At 38.7% G+C, this 17,702-nt stretch overlaps 2 non-coding genes and 1 pseudogene across 3 annotated transcripts; all 3 read left to right on the top strand.

Moving 5' to 3' along the window:
• Positions 1-8,826: 8,826 nt before the first annotated feature.
• LOC103259961 lies at positions 8,827-9,386 on the top strand (annotated as a pseudogene). The gene has a single exon (XR_002481935.1). The product of XR_002481935.1 is annotated as a 60S ribosomal protein L11-like (transcript).
• A 6,204-nt stretch (positions 9,387-15,590) lies between these two features.
• On the top strand, positions 15,591-15,662 carry TRNAW-CCA. Its single transcript has one exon. It is a non-coding gene; the product is annotated as a tRNA-Trp (tRNA).
• Positions 15,663-17,026: 1,364 nt separating this feature from the next.
• On the top strand, positions 17,027-17,098 carry TRNAM-CAU. The gene has a single exon. It is a non-coding gene; the product is annotated as a tRNA-Met (tRNA).
• The last annotated feature ends 604 nt before the right edge of the window (positions 17,099-17,702 follow it).

The following is a 17,702-nucleotide window of genomic DNA, read 5'->3' as shown; positions in this document are numbered from 1 at the left end:
GGAAGGCTGAGGCGGAAGGATCGCCGGAGCCCAGCAGGCCGAGGCTGCGGTGACTGGGAGCGGCCACTGCACTCCAGTCTAGGCAACAGAGTGAGACTCCAACTGAAAAAAAAAAAAGTTCTATTTTTTTCTGGTGTTCCTAGACACTAGAGCCCACATGACAATATTTTCAGGTTTCCTTAGGGGAAAAATTAAATGGGGTGACATCAAGAGGTTTGGGGACAAAAGTGGCAACCTAATGGTGCTTATTTGCTTGTGGGTGGTGTCTATCTCCGAGCGCATTATAGTCATTGACATTTTGGCTGCTTGCAGCACTGAACATCAGCATTGCCTAAGGGGTATTTCCCCTCACAGCTAAGAATGCAAACCATGACAGTGGGTATATCTGCACTTGTCTACCTCCTAAACTATCTAACCCCCAATGAGTTATTCAGCAAAACAGGACTGCATACTAAATGAAGAACAGGACATTATTGTGTTAATTATTGCTACAGATAAAAAATGCTACAAACTACCCTGTCATGAAACAGCCCACTTTGGCTAGTCAAAAAGACTTTGGGAGCATGACTAACAATAGACTGTTAGTAGGCTAAATGCTAAGGCCAAGTGTTCCAGATACAGTAAAGAAAAATTTTTTAACACTGTAGCCACATACACATACACATACACAGTGAGCAGCTGGTAGGCCTCTTTAGGAACTGGGGCTCTGGAGACAGCATATGTCCTACCTGGGTGTTGTTTTGGCCCCCTTAGTCAAGGTGACCAACAAAATCACCAACTTTAAATGGGGCCCTTTGTAGCAGTGGGCCTTGGAAGTCATTAAACAAGCCACGGGTCCAGGCCCTGCCTTTAAAACCTTTAGAGCTACTGCTATCCTGATGAAATTATAGTAACTTCCCTGCTTATCCTTGGTGAATATGTTCTAAGATCCCTAGTAATGCCTGAAATCATAGGTAGTATCAAACACTAGACTTACTTTTTTCCTTTATAGACATACCTATGATAAAGTTTAACTTATAAATTAGGCACAGTAAGTAATTAACAAGACTAAAGTAGAACAATTATAACAATACTCTATAATAAAAGTTATGTGAATGTAGTCTCTTTCTCTCTAAATATCTTATTGTACTATACTCATCCTCCTTCTTGTGATGATGTGAAATGATAAAATGCCCGAGTGATGAGATGAAGTGAGGTTAATAACCTAGGCATTGTGACACAGTGTTAGGCTCCTATTGACCGTCTGAGGATACATCACCTATTTCTTAGGCAGTCCTGGATCACTGGACCATGGCAATGTCTTTGGTTAGATGTCAGGAGCAGATGATGTTGATGACCAATGGGCAGGTAGCGTATCCAGCATGGATACGCTGGACAAAGGGATGATTTATGTCCTGGGCAAGATGAAGTCAGATGCAATATTTTATCACCCTACTCAGAAATGGTGCACAATTTAAAACTTACAAATTGTTTATTTCTGGATTTTTTTCATTTAATATTTTCAGACCATGGTTGATCATGGGTAACTAAGTCCTTGGAAGGCAAAACTGTGGATAAGGTGGAACTATTGTACAGGTGTTCGCAACCCCCAAGCCTGCCGATTGGAGTCTGTGGCAATAGGAAACTGCCACCAGGGTGCACCAGCCTCTCAGGATTTGGACATTCAAACAGTCTGAGGCAGCTATCAGATGCCAGCTCAATATACTTACACCCAGTAAAGAGTAAATGTTATTGCCTTTTTTTCTTTCCTTTCCTTCCTTCCTTCCTTTTTTAATGATAATGGTAATTCCTTGCCACTGATCAGAAAAAGGACTATTTTACCTAGGTCTGAGGTTTCCCATTTTGTGGACCAGCTTAATCATCTTGCTGAGCAATGAAGGAGGGGAAGGAACATGAGGAGAAAGGGATCTCACTCTCCTCAGCCCAGAGAAAACCAGCATATAACCAGGACATGATTATAAAGGTGGTGGTGGTGGTTGGGGGTGGGGGTGGGGGGGTGGAGATGAGAAGACTTAGAACTAAAAATGTTTCCAACTTGCTCGCTATTGCCTGAAGTCTATTGCATGAGAGAGACAGCCTTTTATTCCATGATCAGAAAATAAAGACTACAGGTGCCCTGTAAAATAAATAAAGCAAATGAATTTTTAAGTCAAAGGCAAATAATGATAATTTCTTCCTCTCTCTCTTTCTTCTTATTCAGTCTATGGTTTGGGCTTGTCTTTCAGGCACTAACCCCATTCCGTCAAGCATGCAAATGTGAAATAGATAGGGGCCTTACCTTGAAGAGTTTATCTGATAATGTATAGGGTTAAAAAGTCAGCAGGCTCTAGGGCATCTGAAACTGAGTACCCAGAGAAGACTGGATAGCTGAAGTCAAACTTCTCAAATTCCACAAATTGGCCTCTGGTACAGTCTATTTTTTGAAACAAACAGAAATGGGCTTTAAAGATATGTTTCATATTCAGTGGCTGCAGGAGCCTTTGCAAGTGCTGTAACTCCTTTTGCTGGTTGAAGATTACCCTTTTGGAAGCTGAGAGAAACATCTCTGCAGAATACCACTCCTTTGACCAGTGCCCAACACAGAGTAGGTATTTCATAAATATTTGTGAAATAGATCAATGAATTATGTATTTTACTTCCCAAATAAATTCTTAATGCTTTGTTGCCTGCCTTTTTATGATTCAGCAATATTCTTAGGAGGGTTTTCATGTTGCTTTTTTCATCCTGTCTTCAAACTTTTTATTATGGAAATTTTCAACCAACAAATACTATAAAAAATCCCTTGTATATGCCCATGCACAGCTTCAGAAACTAACATTTTGCCAGATGGAAAGTGTTAAATCTCTCCACTGTCACTTTTGTTCCCACACACCATATGCATTTTTCTAAGTTTTTAAAAAAATTTTAAGCCAGATCAAGATGTACACCACATGCTTTCACCTACAAACATTTCAGAGTGAATCTCTAATAAAGATTTTTTTTTTTGGTATAACAGTAGTGACTTTATTATGCCTAGTGAAATTAATACGTAGTTCTTTCAAACAATCTAGACCTAGTCATGTACAAATTTCTCCAATTGTCTCAAAAATTTGTTTTTACAATTGTTTTTTTCAAATTAATGTCTGAAGTCAGATCATTATAATTTAAGGCATGCCACAGTCAACATTTTGTGGGGGATGGGTATAAAAACTGATTTTATTAACTAATTATTGGCTTACCTTTTACAGGCACTATACTTGTGTTTTATATATCTATAGCTCATTTAATCCTCAAAACATCACTTTTAAGCAGCTGATGAGTTCTTCTACAAATGAGAAATCTGAGGTTCAGCAAAGTTAGGTAACCTGCTTCAGGTCACTTAGGGATAAACAGATTGCTGGGTAGAGTCAGATCTGTCTCATCCAATTTCTTTTCATAATCTCTACATTGAATTGAATCTGCAGTTTAGTAGAGAAAACAGTGAACCATTACTCATGTTATAGATATTAGAAAACAAACCAGGAAGAAAAACATTTTTCCTTTATGACAGTAATGCAGGAAGGTGGTATGTCCCTGTCGTTTGTGAATAAGATGTGACCAAACAGTTAACACTAGGCTCTAAGGTCTATGTTTAACCTTTAAAAATAACCAGCAGAAGAGTTCAAAAGGATTTGTTGAGCGAATGTGCATCATTCAATATGTGTCTGATTTCCTTACTGGTACATTTTAGTTGAATCACAAAGTTTGAAATTTGGAAGAAATCATAAAGCGTAGCTAACTTAGTTGCCCACAAAGTACAGAAGTCCTCTCAACTACGTTCTTCACTGGCAGCCATTCTATCTTTGCTCAATCACTTCCAAAATAGGAAGCTCCTTACCTCACAAAATGGACAAGACTAACTGTGAGAAAGTTCTTTCTCCTCCAGAGTAAAGTCGGCTTCCCTGTGCCTTTACCTTTTGTTTGTAGTTCTGCTCTGTGGAGTTAAAAAAATTAATCCAATCCCTCAAACAGTACAGTTCTAAATATTTGATTATGGTAATAAACTATGTCTTTCAAAGTCTCTCTGTATTTTTAGCATTGACTTACTAAGGCTTATACATGTAATAACTAATTTGTTTCTATCAACCAAAAAAATAATAATAATAAGAAGAAAAATCTCCAAATATGTTGAATTTATTCAGGAATTAGAAATGAGGATTATAGCCCAAGATGCACAATTATACACTGCAAATCACATAAGCAGCTGGAGAGGGGAGGGTATTGGCAAAAGGGAAAATTCACATAGGCTACTTGGAAATGAGTTCACTGGTTGCAGAGATTCAAAGCCAGAGTTGGTGTCAGTTTGTTGGTGGATTTACCATTACTGGATGGGTCTTCTTTTGAGATGATCTTATCTTATTTGCTGCAGTCCTAAAGAAAGAATTTCTTATGGGGTTATTTTTAAAAGTCTTGAGATAGTCTTTATCTCAGATAGGCAAGCATGAACCCTCCTACTTTGTGGTCTCTGGCTCTAGTTTGTTTGGGGCAGACAAACAGTGATTTCATCTTGGTATGTGCAACTTTCACTTTCCTCACTAGAACCAAATAAGTTGGGGGCTACTGTCCCCATTTGACAGATGAGGAAGCTGCTTAAAGCCCTCCCTAGTCACACCCTTCCCCCTCACTCTATCTCTTTTTTCATGCTTAGTTTTCCCCCATAACATTCAAGTCGCCATCTGACATACTATATAAGTTACTTATTCCCTCACTTTCCTTCTAGCATGCCAACTACTTGAGGGCAGACTTTTGTCGAGCTTTGTGTACCACTCTGTTCCTTTGCCTCTGTGTCTTGGCTCTGACATGAGGAATGCACCATTTGGTGACATGTTATTCACAGATCTCAGAATTACCATGGAAATGGGTTTAATGAAACTATAAAATGTAGTAAAGGTCCATTAGTCTTGACACTTGCCTCAACGTCTCTCTTTATTTTGCCACATATAAAGTATGTTGTGCTGAAAATAACATTTTAGGATGAAAAGAAAATGTGGACAGCAATCACTCCTAACTGGGTTGTTGCTGTGAGGAAAACATGAGACCGTATATGTATCACATTGTAAAATGTAAAGTACTCTACAAAGGTCACTAACTGCTGTCCAGAAAATGATTTTTTCACTTCAGTCACCTGGTTTTTCCCCTGCCCTGCAATTCTCACCTCTCATTTCTTCTTCCAGCCCTCCCACTCCACCCCTTTCCCCTTTCTCGTTCCTTCCCTCTTTCCCTCCTCTTCCTTACCTCTTCCCACTCTACTTCTTCCTAATCTTCCTTCCTCCTACTAGCCCTTCGCTTTCTCCTCCTCCTTGTTCTCCTCCCTCTCTCCTTCACTCTTCCTCTTTCCTTCCTGCCCTTTCCTCCCGCTCCTCTTGGCTCCCCCTTTCTTCTTCTCCTCTCTCCTCTCCATCATGTCATAGATGTCTATCTCTAGGCTTCTCTGCCCCCTGGTGGTGTCTACGCATCACGGCATGTGCTGTGTACTTGAGGAGCAGTTTCAACCTCTCAACCAATACAAGTGTCAACCTTTCAACCAATACAAAGGGCTTGGCCTGTATACAACTGGCAAGCCAAGAGCTGTGCCAAATAAGGCATCCCAAGAACTGAAAGATATGTTTGTTGCCCACAAACACGTTATAATATAAAAGAGTTAGAAGTCAGTTCTGAATGCTCGATGTAGAGAGTAGCTTGTAATAAATCTTTTCCTGTTTAAACAGCCTGAAGTGCATTCTGTTCTGTACAACTGAACCCTGACCAACACAGAGAGCAACTTAAGTGTATTATCATCAAAAATCTAGGATTTTTCCCTCTTTATATTTTTCAAACTTAACATATCGCCTTAGCTCTATTTGTGGTTGCAAGATGGCTACAGTTGCCCCTAGGGTCCTATCCAGGCATAGTAACACACAACAGAGGAATTTTTGTTTTGCTTATTTGTTTGTTTTAATTGTTTTATTAACTAAAGTATACCCTGAGTCTCTAGAAGATTGCCTGCTACATACTAGGTCATCATCAATACAGAGGATGTAAAAAAAAACAGTATTTTAAGAAAGAAAAATACTATATTAAAATTGTAATACCCAATATATATTGTTATCAAAAGGTGAATACAAGTCACGTTTGACTTCTGCAATTACAAGAGATACTCAAAGTGGTTGCCAACTGCATTCAGACACTTACGATTACAGCGAACTAAAAATAATACATAGGTAACTTCTCTTAAAACGTGTATACATATTTTTGGCACCCCCAGTATTTAGTGAATGAATGAATAAATGAATGAATGAATCACTTATCTGGAACTACAAAAGACTGTTTATTGTTCTGCTGATTAAGAAGTAGGTAGTCTACCCTTTCCCCAAAAGGAAAAGACTATTTTTTCTAAAGAAAAACACACACAATTAGGTTGAATTTTCATCTCCTAATACTTTTGTTTCTAACGATGCAATTCAAAACCCATTTAAGAAAAAATGTTATATAATTGTAAGGATACAATGGTTACTGTGGAACTCAAGCCCAGAACTCCAACTGGGCCTCTAGTCAGGGGTGGAAACTTGGGCAGTGACAGATCAGCCATCAAGCTAACCAGTCAGCTAGGACTAGGGTCACTTGAGCTCAGGTCTTCCATCAGCTGTGGCCTTGGACAAAAGTGCATGAGGGAAGGAGTTAAGTTCTTCTGCCAACCCAGACCTGTGCTAACTCTATGATGAAAAATAAATTCTGGAGACACCTCTGAGAGAAGCAGCTGCTTCTATCTCCAAGAAAACACCTTCCTCCTCTGAACCAGGAGTCTGGACCCTTTTTTCTGTAAAGAATCAGATAGTCTATACTTTTGGTTTGTAGGGTCTCTGTTGTCTTTCATAACTGCTCTTGTAGTGCAGCCATAGATGAATAAACATGGCTATGTCCCAATAAAGTCATATTTATGGCAATGAAAATTGAATTTCAAATAATTTCAAAGAATTTTGATTCTTCTTTCCATTTATATTCAATTGTCTAAAAATGGAAAGACAGGCCGAGCGTGATGGTAATCTCAGCACTCTGGGAGGCCAAGGTGAGAGGATTGCTCGAGTCCAGGAGTTTGAGATCAACCAGAAAAAACAATTAAAAAATTTGTTGGGTGTGGTTGTGGTGCACCTGTAGTCCCGCTGCTCAGGAGGCTGAGGCGGAAGGATTGCCTGAGTCCGGGAGGTCAAGACTGCAGTAAGCCCTGATTATTGTGATTGTCACTCCACTCTAGTCTGGGGACAGAGTAAAACTCTGACTCAAAAAACAATGGAATAGCAGCTGTGGAGAGTACAGAAACAGGTGATAGTCTGTATTTGACCTATAGGTGTGTTTGCAGACCCTCGATTTATCCTAATGACTGTCAAAAATTGGAGACTTTTCCTGAGGCCTGGTGTCATGCCCCTGTTGTTCCATCTGCTTGGGAGGCTGAGGTGGAAGTTTTGCATGAGCCCAAGGCTGTGGTGAGCTGTGATTGTGCTGCTGTACGCTAGCCTGTGTGATAGAGTGAGACCCCTACTCAAAACAGAAACAAAACAAAACAGAAAAACACTCTTTCATGAGTGAATTACTAGTGGTTTTATACCTAGGATAAGGTGTGTGTGATTATATCTTAGAAAGGAAAACTTTTTTATTTAATAGAATATTTGTAATTTTTTTTCCCTATGATTTTTATGGTATAAAATGCAGAAATTTCTATAAATACATATAAACGGAAACTCTGTGTTATACTAGAATTCTTTGTAACTGCAAATCAGCAGAAACTACTATTAGCAGAAACTACTTCAAAGTACAAATTCTAATGAGAAGACTCATTTATAGACTTATTAAAACTTAAAAATAGATTTAACACTTGAATCATAACTGAGAAGGTTATTGTGTCGGGTTCATTCCCCATCTTTATCTTGCTCTGCTTTATATTACAAAAAACTACATTTCCCAGGCACTCTTTCCTTCTGGCTTCTGGGTAGCTTTAGCCAATGGGAGAACTGACAAAAGATTGGCATTCAGGAAGAACATGGAAGCCAGGATATTTCTAGGGTTTGAGATCCTCCCTCTAGCTCCTGCTTGTCATCCCTTGGGGACCACTGTCACCTTTATAGCTCCCACTCTGGGTTCCAAGATGTCCTGTTCTTACTATTCTCACATCCTTATAGGTGATAGCTAATATCTGGGTTACCCACTGTGAACCTCTATCCTGGTAGCCAGTTCATTTTGCTCTCTGATAATGTCTTATAAATTCAGACCATGCCATCTGCTGCTTGCAGGAAGGTAAAGCAATCTCGTGTATGAAATATTACCTCAAATCTTATCTCCCTGACTCTTCAGTTTAAACTTTAGTTTTCTTTTCTGCAAAATAAGGTCACTGTTACTGTTAAAGTCTGCTGATCAAAGACCTCTAGGAATACATTTGTGGCCAAAGTTACATTTATTTGACTTGCTGTGGGAAGGGAGAGTGCACACCAGTGGAATAATAATTCATCTAGGTAAGTTGGGAGAATCTTACTATTCTAAAGCGTGTGTAAGGGAATTGGACAAAACTCTGGACTGGGGATTGGGGTGTTGTCAGGAAGTAGGACAATTCAGTGACTAAGTATCCCAGTAATTTTTACCTAGGAGGTAGGAGTACTAAAGTGGGGCTGGGATATAACTGATAAGAAACCACAGTCACTCTATTATGATGGAGAAGGGGACATTTACTTATTTTTATGGTTACAGGGTGTCCTTATCTCTTTCCTGTTTTGTACATAGTTATGGCATGATCTTGTGTTAGTGTTGTTTCACCACAGTTAACAAAGTGACCTTCTCTTCCTGTTCTCCATCATGGTGCAGGACCAAAGTGAAAAGGAGAACCCCATGTGGGAACTTTGCATTCGCAAGCTCTGCCTCAACATCTGTGTAGGGGAGAGTGGAGACAGACTGATGTGGGCAGCTAAGATTTTGGAGCAGCTCACAGGCCAGACTCCTGTGTTTTCCAAAGCTAGATACACTGTCAGATTCTTTGGCATCAGGAGATATGAAAAGAAATCCTGGAGAAAGGGCTGAAGGTGCGGGAGTATGAATTAAGAAAAAATAACTTCTCAGATATTGGAAACTTTGGTTTGGGGATCCAGGAACACATTGATCTGGGTATCAAATATGACCCAAGCATTGATATCTATGGCCTGGACTTCTATGTGGTGCTGGGTAGGCCAGGTTTCATCATTGCTGACAAGAAGCGCAGAACAGGCTGCATTAGGGTCAAACACAGAATCAGCAAAGAGGAAGCCATGCGTTGGTTCCAGCAGAAGTATGATGGGATCATCCTTCCTGGCAAATCAATTCCTGTTTCTATCCAAAAGGCCAATAAAAAGTTTTCAGTGAAAGGTTAAAAATAGATAAATAAATAGCAACAACAACAACAAAAACAAAGTGACCTTGTCTGAGTATTGTTTATACTATAAAGAATTATGTTCAATTATCCTAACTTTTAACTTTCAATTTTTAATATTTTCAACACCAACCTCACAGTCATATTGTGAGAATTGAATATAATTATATGGCAGCTTATAAAAATTCAGAGAAATATTTTGGCATCTAGTAAGCACATAATAAGTATTAGCTTCTTATTATTGTCGTTACTATTGATAAAACTATAAACTTGTCCTTGATTGTGTGCCAGAGATTGACTCACGGGAGCCAATTATACATATCTTGTCCCAACTCAACATTCAGTGGCTTCAGTGACTTCACATCTGTAGTTTGAATCAGCTCTGATGAGAGAAGTGACAAGCCTACATGCTAGGATGGTGTTTTCTTTTTTCCTAGAGAGCTGACTGTTAAACATTTACCAGCACATCTGCCTGGAAATGACTAGGAGGAAAAATAGCCCAATCAAAGATAAATGTGGAAATAGATTGGCAAGTAAGAAAAATCTTTGCTTTGATGAGAATGGGAAGAAACCCAAGCCTAAAATAAGATCATACCTAGAATGAAGTCCACATTAATATGAGGTTTTTGTTTTTTTATATTTTTTGATGGAGTCTCACTCTGTTGTCTAGGCTGGAATGCAGTGGCATGATCACTGCCATTACAGCCTTGACCCATTGAGCTCAGGTGATCCTTCTGCCTCAACCTTCCAAGTAACTGAAGTCACAGGTGCATGCTACCAAGCCTGGCTAGTTTTTAAAAAATTTATTGTAGAGATGGGAATCTTGCCAAGTTGCCCAGGCTGGTCTCAAATGCCTGGGCTCAGGCATCCTCTTGCCTGTGTCTCCCAAAGTGCTGAGATTACAGGTGTGAGCCAGTGAACCCAGCCTAATATGAGATTTTTAAGAGAAGTATTGTGTTTGCAAAAGAGTACTATTCATTTATACATTTCTGCTCAGCTCGAATTTTTAGAATGAAGAAGTGAAATGTAGGAAGAATTCTAACTAGCTTACGAAACAATGGTGTATTATTAAATGAGGTCATAATTTTTAAATTTTTAGAAAAATATATGTAGTTTCTTCCATGTGTTAATTATTTTGGTTACTTTATGACTTGGTGTTTCGTGAGAATGCTATAATTTTATGATTTCAAAGTTACGTACTAAAACATGGAAGACAAATGAGCAATGAAAAAGAAAGCATTAGCTATTAGTAACATATTGGTATACCAGTAGTTGTAGCACAGAAAGCCATAGATATCAGTTTTTCAATTCAATATCTTTCTTCCCCTCAGTCAACATCTAAAGCAGGGTTTTCTGATTGGTCTTCTCAGTGGTTGCCAAGAGATCATTGAATGGTTCTGGCACTTAGGACCTTGAAGTCCTCTACTGGATCTTCAGCATTTGACCTACAGAAAGAAAGAGAAATAGGAACTCTCATAAGAGGTTTTCCTAGAACAAGTCTGAAAGTTGTGAATTGAAGTAATTACAACACTTCTTCCTACATTCTATTTATTCAGTTCTCTGTCACATGGCTACATGTAACTGCAAGGGAGTCTGGGAAGTATAGTTTAGATGTGTTTCTGACAGGAAAGGGAGCAGACTTTGATAAACTTACATAGCAGCTTCAGCTACAATAATTAACCAAGTGTTTCTATCATAGATCTACAACCAGAAGGAAGGACATGTCAACTCTTGGAGTTTGATTTCCCAGAGAGGCCACTCTTCCTATGGACTGTCTGCCTAGGGTGTTCTTAGCAGAGAGCTATTGACATGAATTGGTGGTTTCGGAGTTGTAGTAACCAGTACCGATATTCTGTGTGGAAGGAAAGCTGACTCCTGGACAGACCCCTAAAGAGGCTGCTTAACTTTTAGTTTAGTTAATTTTACTTATTTTAAATAGGTAATAGATAAATATATAAGCAAAATATATGGTGTGTCAGATGCTGACAAATATTATAGAGAACAATAGAGCAAGGAAAAGAGATAGGAAGAGTCAGAGGTGTGCATTTTTTACAACAGTGAGGAGGAAGGTCTCGATGAGAAGGTGACAAAGATATTAAAGACAAGGGAACAGACTATGAAAATATCTGATGAAAAAGTGCACCAGGCAAAGGGAACAGCAAATGCAAAGACTCGAGGTGAGAATAGGGCTAGTGTATTTGAAAAAATAAAGCAATTCTGCCAAAAGATCCTTTTGTACCGTTATAGAAATCAGAACACAATTTTTGACTGAGTAATTATTTTCAGATATATATGCATGTAAGGTAGCACAAAAATTGCTTCAAAGTCTGGAAAGTAGTCACACAAATTTATCCAGTATAGTAGAAAAAAGAACAAGTAAAAGTTCTATCTCCTTGAGAGACAAATGGATGTACCTAGTGATTGTCTTTTGTACATTTCATTATTGACTCCTGAGTTAACTTAAAATTAATTTCAAGGTATGTATTTACAGTTCCAAGGGTCAGATGCATCACCTTGCATTGCAAAATTTAAAAGTTAGTCCTTATATCAATCCTATTATGTTTTAAAGGAGACACCCTAAAGAGGGAAGTGTGGAGAGGGTATTGGAGAGGGTATTACCTACCTCCTCAAAGAAAACTTCATAATTTTACCCTCACTGAGGCCAGTGTGACTGGAGCAGAGTGCTGAAGGAAAGAGAAGTTAGAGATGAGATCAGAAACATATAGGGCGGGCCTACCAACCGTCCACAAAACACCCACAAATTCTCATATTTCTGCACCAGAAAAGGAAAGGTGCTGTACCTCTTCAAATTCCTTTTCTGACTCTGACATCCAGTTTGTCCTCATGTCTGTCTCTTTGCCTTTTTCTTTAAGTTATTTTTAAATAAATTTTTTATTGTGGTAAAATATACATAGCATACAATATATCATTTTAACCATTTTGAAGTGTATAATTCAATGGCATTAAGTACAATCAATTGTTGTGCAGCAATCAGCAGCGTCTATTTTCAAAGCTTTTCTTAAAATCATCCCAAACTAAAACCCTGTTCCCATTAAACAGTAACCTTTAATTTTCCCCTCCTCCTGGTTCCTGGTAATCATTTTCTGTCTTTTTGACTCTTCTAGGTACCTCATATAAGTGGAATTATGAAATACTTGTCCTATTGTGTATGGTTTATTTCATTCAGCATAATTTTTTCAAGGTTCATTTATATTGTAGCATCTATCAAAATTTCCTTAAGGCCAAATGATATTCATACACACACACACCGTATTTTGTTTATCCATTCAGCAGTAAATAGGCACTTAAGTTGTTTCCAAATTTTGGCTATTGTGAACAATGTTATTATCAACATTGGTGTACAAATAATTTGATTAAGTCCCTGATCTCAACTCTTTTGATTATAAACCTAGAAGTGGAATTGATAGCTCCTCTGGTAATTCTATATTTAATATTTTGAGGGACTACCATACTATTTTCCACAATGGTTGCACTATTTTACATTTTCAATGCACAGTACCAATTTCTTCAGATTCTCACTTTTATTTTCTTTCTCTTAAAAAATAGCTATCTTAATGGATATGAACCTTTTAATTAAGTCTTAAACACACATAATTGCACTTGACCTGTGTTCCCACCCCAAGCACAAATTTATGTTGGTGTTGCAGAAACAGGCCAGATATTGACCAAACTACCAGGGCAGATCAGACACCTCCTTGTGGAGGACAGGCTCACTGCTGGAATCAAGAGAGAGCCCCGCTGAGAAGGGAGACTTCTTTCAGAGGAAGTGGTAGCAGACAAGTGTCTGTATTCATGTGAACAGTTAGGAGATGACCCCACACAGATTTTAACAGTACATCTGCCAGAGTCGGCCTGGAGATCTCAGTGATGAGATATATGATAGGAACAAAGGCATTTGGAGAACCAGACAAGCGACTGATATCGTGCGAATCTGTCAGAAGGTGATTCTAAGAGTGTGAGGATAGGCAGGAGGCAGGCTATTGAAGAGGCCTCACAAAACCAAGGCAGCTTATTCCTGGAGTCCCTTTTCTTAGATCTTCAGAATTGGATCCAAGTTTCTGGAGTGGGCACTAGATTGACACAGGAACATGGCTGCAAAGTCAAAACTGGCTATTAGAACATGGGTCCAGGTTCAAAATCCGCAATACCTGACTTGGTGCTAACACCCACAATTTGGAGGACCTGAAAACTCTCTTGCCCGAGACCCAGATTCGAATAGAGTCATTTGCAAAACTGTATCTGCAGGGCCTAGGATCATGGGTCTACAGCTCTGGGAAGTAAAGGGCTGCATATGCTTTGAAACAAGCAAGATAGTGAGAGAAGCAACTTTGACATCAAGGTGCTCCAGACACTTGTCACAAGGACTGAAGAACAACTCAGTTTTAAAAATTTTATTCACTTCTATATTAGAAATGATTCATTGTAAACAACAGGAGAGAAATTCATTGTGTTGTGACTTGTTATTAAATACCAGCTAAAATAAATGAATAAACTTCTTTGTGTGAAAGTGTTTCACTGAGTATTGCATTCCAGTTGCTGATTTGAATTGGTGTTCACCTCCAGGTTCCTCCACAGCCCTATATTGTCAATGTCTTGTTTGATTTTAGCTGCAACCTGGGATGATAGCCATTTTTACTAATTGTTTCCCTTATTAAAGAAAAAATAATTTTAACACTTGAAATTAATACATTTACTTAATTCTGTTTGATAACACCAAATTCTAAATTTCTGGGAGAAGCTAACAATTGACAAATGTTGAATTTTACCCAGCTTTATAGTGATAGAACATAATTACAGTAACATTTATTAAGAGCTCATTATATGCCAGTCATTGTTCTAAGCATATAGAAACTTATTTACAGCACATTACATAAATAAACTCACCACAATTTTATGAGGTGGATATTATTGTTATCCTCATTTTATAGATGAGAAATATATATATATTAATTTTAGTCAACAACAGATCACACTGAATTCTTAGTACCAAATCTTAAGTCTTTTTTATTTCAGTTAAGTGACTGCAGATTCTTCTAAAGCCTTTGTCACTTATTTTCTGAAATCCCCGTTTATCTCACCATCCAGTGCCTCTGACTTTCAATCCCTCACCCAAGCTCCTTAATCTCTTTCCATGACCCCACAGAATGACTACTTCGATTGTTTCACAAGCAAATAATAGCACATAATCTATTAAAGCTACTCTGCTATCTACATTCTACAGGGTTAAACACAAAGTCCTTCAATACATTTATGGTTATTTTTTTTTTCAATTCCCAGTTGGAATCCCGGGCTTTGAACAGATTTTCAACATTAAGAAAGGCCAGCGTTTATTTTCAAAGAAAGAGGTATCTGTTTTACAGCAGTGGGTCACTTTTCAGAGTGTATTTTCCTAGGAGTTCAAAGTGACTCCTCCGCTATCGGGGAGATGGTCTATATGTACATTTGAGGTCTCCAAAAAAACCCCTCTGGCATTCAAAACTTAGATCTCTAGTTACCGAAGCAACTTCTTTAACCAACCAAATAAAGCACAGTGTCAGAATAACCCACTCGCTCCCAAAGATAAGATTTCTTGCTCTTTTTTCTGCTCCAATTTCACATCCAGTGATCTGATTTTGAAGGATTGTCAGGGTATTCAGTCAGTCCTGTTTCTCGTCAACTAAGGAGAACAGAGACTGAGGGAGAGCGTTGTCTGGCAGGAAGGATGCACTGCACGTTAAACTCGGCAACTCTTGCGTGAATTCTTATCACTGAAATACTAGTTAGGATCCGCAGTCAACTTTGGAAACAAGTTGAAAATGCAGCCTCCCTTATTGGGGAAGGAAGAGTCGGGGAAGGAAGGACACACTATTTACTCAGCTACTTCCTTGACCCAACCCTACTTTGAAGCGACCGACCTTCAACAGAATGCATTTCTAAAAAGACAAAAATAACAAAATTCCTAAAACCTCTATTTTTGGAACACATGGAGAAAACTAGGTAAGAAAATGAGCAAAATATAAATAGGAAAAGGTGGAAATGAAGCAATTTGGAGGCAGAGAAAACCAGAGTGCTTGTGTGGACAGCGATTTGATCCTCAAGGAGGAAGCCAGGCATTATTTTGTGTCCAGCTACCTGGTCTTCACTAAGTACCAAAAAATAGTTTCATAGACCCGATTAATAGGTGAATAAGGGTGGTGATAGAAGGGGCCTCGTGGCGCAACGGTAGCGCGTCTGACTCCAGATCAGAAGGTTGCGTGTTCAAATCACGTCGAGGTCAGTGTTTTTAGCCCGCTGGCGCCTGTGGCGGGAGTAACAATATATGAAGTTTATTTGGGGGAAGAATAAAGTATACGTACTCTGCTTCTCACAGGTTTGCATGCTCAATTAATTTAGCCTCCTCAAAAATACTTCCCATGCCTCTTCCCTTAAAAAAAAAACAAAACAGGTACACATAGTAATATGTTATTGTATTTTGGGATTTATTTCTGAGCTCATAGAGACGTTTTCACTGTTTTATTGCAAATATTCTGAATTATACTCTTCACCAATTCGTCCCTATAGTTAAACCTCGTCAACTTCTCTCCACGTTCACTTCTGTGCTGGCGGCCTCATCTCTCCATCCACACCTGTCTCCCACCTTCGGAAGCTTAGCAGATCTTCGGAAAGACGACTCTGGTTTGTGTGGATTACCCAAACTCACCTGCTTCAAACCTGGACCCGCTTTTCCATGCTAGAGGAAGGAGTTCCATAGCATATCGTTGGATCTGTGCAATGTCCCCACCCTGGCAAATCACGGAACAAGTCAGTTGATTTCCAGAGGCAGAAAAACTGAACGCAGTTACTTTGACAAATTGAGACTATAGGGAATGGACCATAACACCAGAGAAGGTTAGTCCCCTGGGTGCCAGATTCCGTGAATTCCCTACAATTCTTATGCAAAAAAATTTGGATGAATGTGCTGTTTTTTCCCCCACCTGTGGCTTGAGATACCCTACAAATTAGGAATTAACACAGTACAGCATGGGGGAAAAAAAGAAAGAAAAGTACGTTTATTTCTTCAGAAGTTTCTATTTTGTGTAACTTACAATGACTTTGAAATATGACATTTGGAAAATCAGCAGATGTTTTGTTATATATATACTGTACACATTCACACAATACCCAGTAGCGGGCCTCATGTTGGAGAAGAGTACCTAAAATAACTTTTTCCTATTTCTATTCCTTGTTTTCTTTTTTTTAAAAAATCGGAGTCTCACTCTGTCACCCAGGCTGAATTGCAGTGGCACAATCACGACTCACTGCCTCAGCCTCACAAGCAGCTGGGACTACAGGCGTGCACCAGTTTTTTTATTTTCTTGTAGAGACGAGGTCCCGCTATGTTGCCTAGTCTGGTCTCCCACTCCTGGACTCACGCGATCCTCCCTCCTCAGCCTCTCAAAGTGCTGGGATTACAGGCGTAAGTCACCGCGTCCTGCTCCTTTTCTTATTAACCCTCTTCTTAGTTACTCTATGCCTATGGCCATCATATTACAACAGATAGATTACTACTCTGAAGGAAAAAGAGAAACATAATTTTGGGATGTGAAAAATTGACAAATTAGAAAAAAGGTGAATATTAACTGTGACAGAAACCCCACAAGCAGCAGAGTGGCGCAGCGGAAGCGTGCTGGGCCCATAACCCAGAGGTCGATGGATCGAAACCATCCTCTGCTAGGCGTTTTTGAAACTCCTTCCTCCTCAAAACAGACGGGCCTGGTCACCAGGAAACTTGTTATGGTGTCGTGGATAGCCTAGGAGAACATTTTGATTCACACTTCTTTCAGAGATCTTTTGCATCACCATGTACAATATAGTACTATCCAAAAATAGACAAATAACAAAAGTTTTAGCTTTTATTGTTTGAGTACTTACTAAGTGTCATGCACTATTTCCAGGTGCTAAATCATTTATTCTTTGCAATACTACAAAATAAATTCTTGCTATTATTCCCACCTTACAAATGGACTACTGGGGTGTGCAAAAGTTAAATAACTTGCCCAAGGTCATTTAGAGCAAAAGATGTTCTAAAGCTCTCTACATGATGATAGACACTAATGTTTACAGTAAATTTGCAATTATTTTATTTATTCCCTTATTAATTTCCCAATTTTAAAAATTCTGTTTCACTAGTTATTTATTTAATCAAGTAAAAAGCTATTTGATTGCTGCTCACTGTATAGTAATATATAACAATGAATAAAGTAGAATAAAGAGATTCCCTGTCTTCCCGTGGCTTATTATATTCTAGTGGGGAAAACAATAAAATAAATTTCACACA

This window comes from Carlito syrichta, unplaced genomic scaffold, assembly GCF_000164805.1.
Source record: "Carlito syrichta isolate Samal-C Ts95f unplaced genomic scaffold, Tarsius_syrichta-2.0.1 Scaffold303073, whole genome shotgun sequence".
In the NCBI taxonomy this organism is placed as follows: Eukaryota; Metazoa; Chordata; class Mammalia; order Primates; family Tarsiidae; genus Carlito; species Carlito syrichta.
Note: the sequence above shows the minus strand (reverse complement) of the source record. Positions and strands in the feature narration are given on the sequence as shown.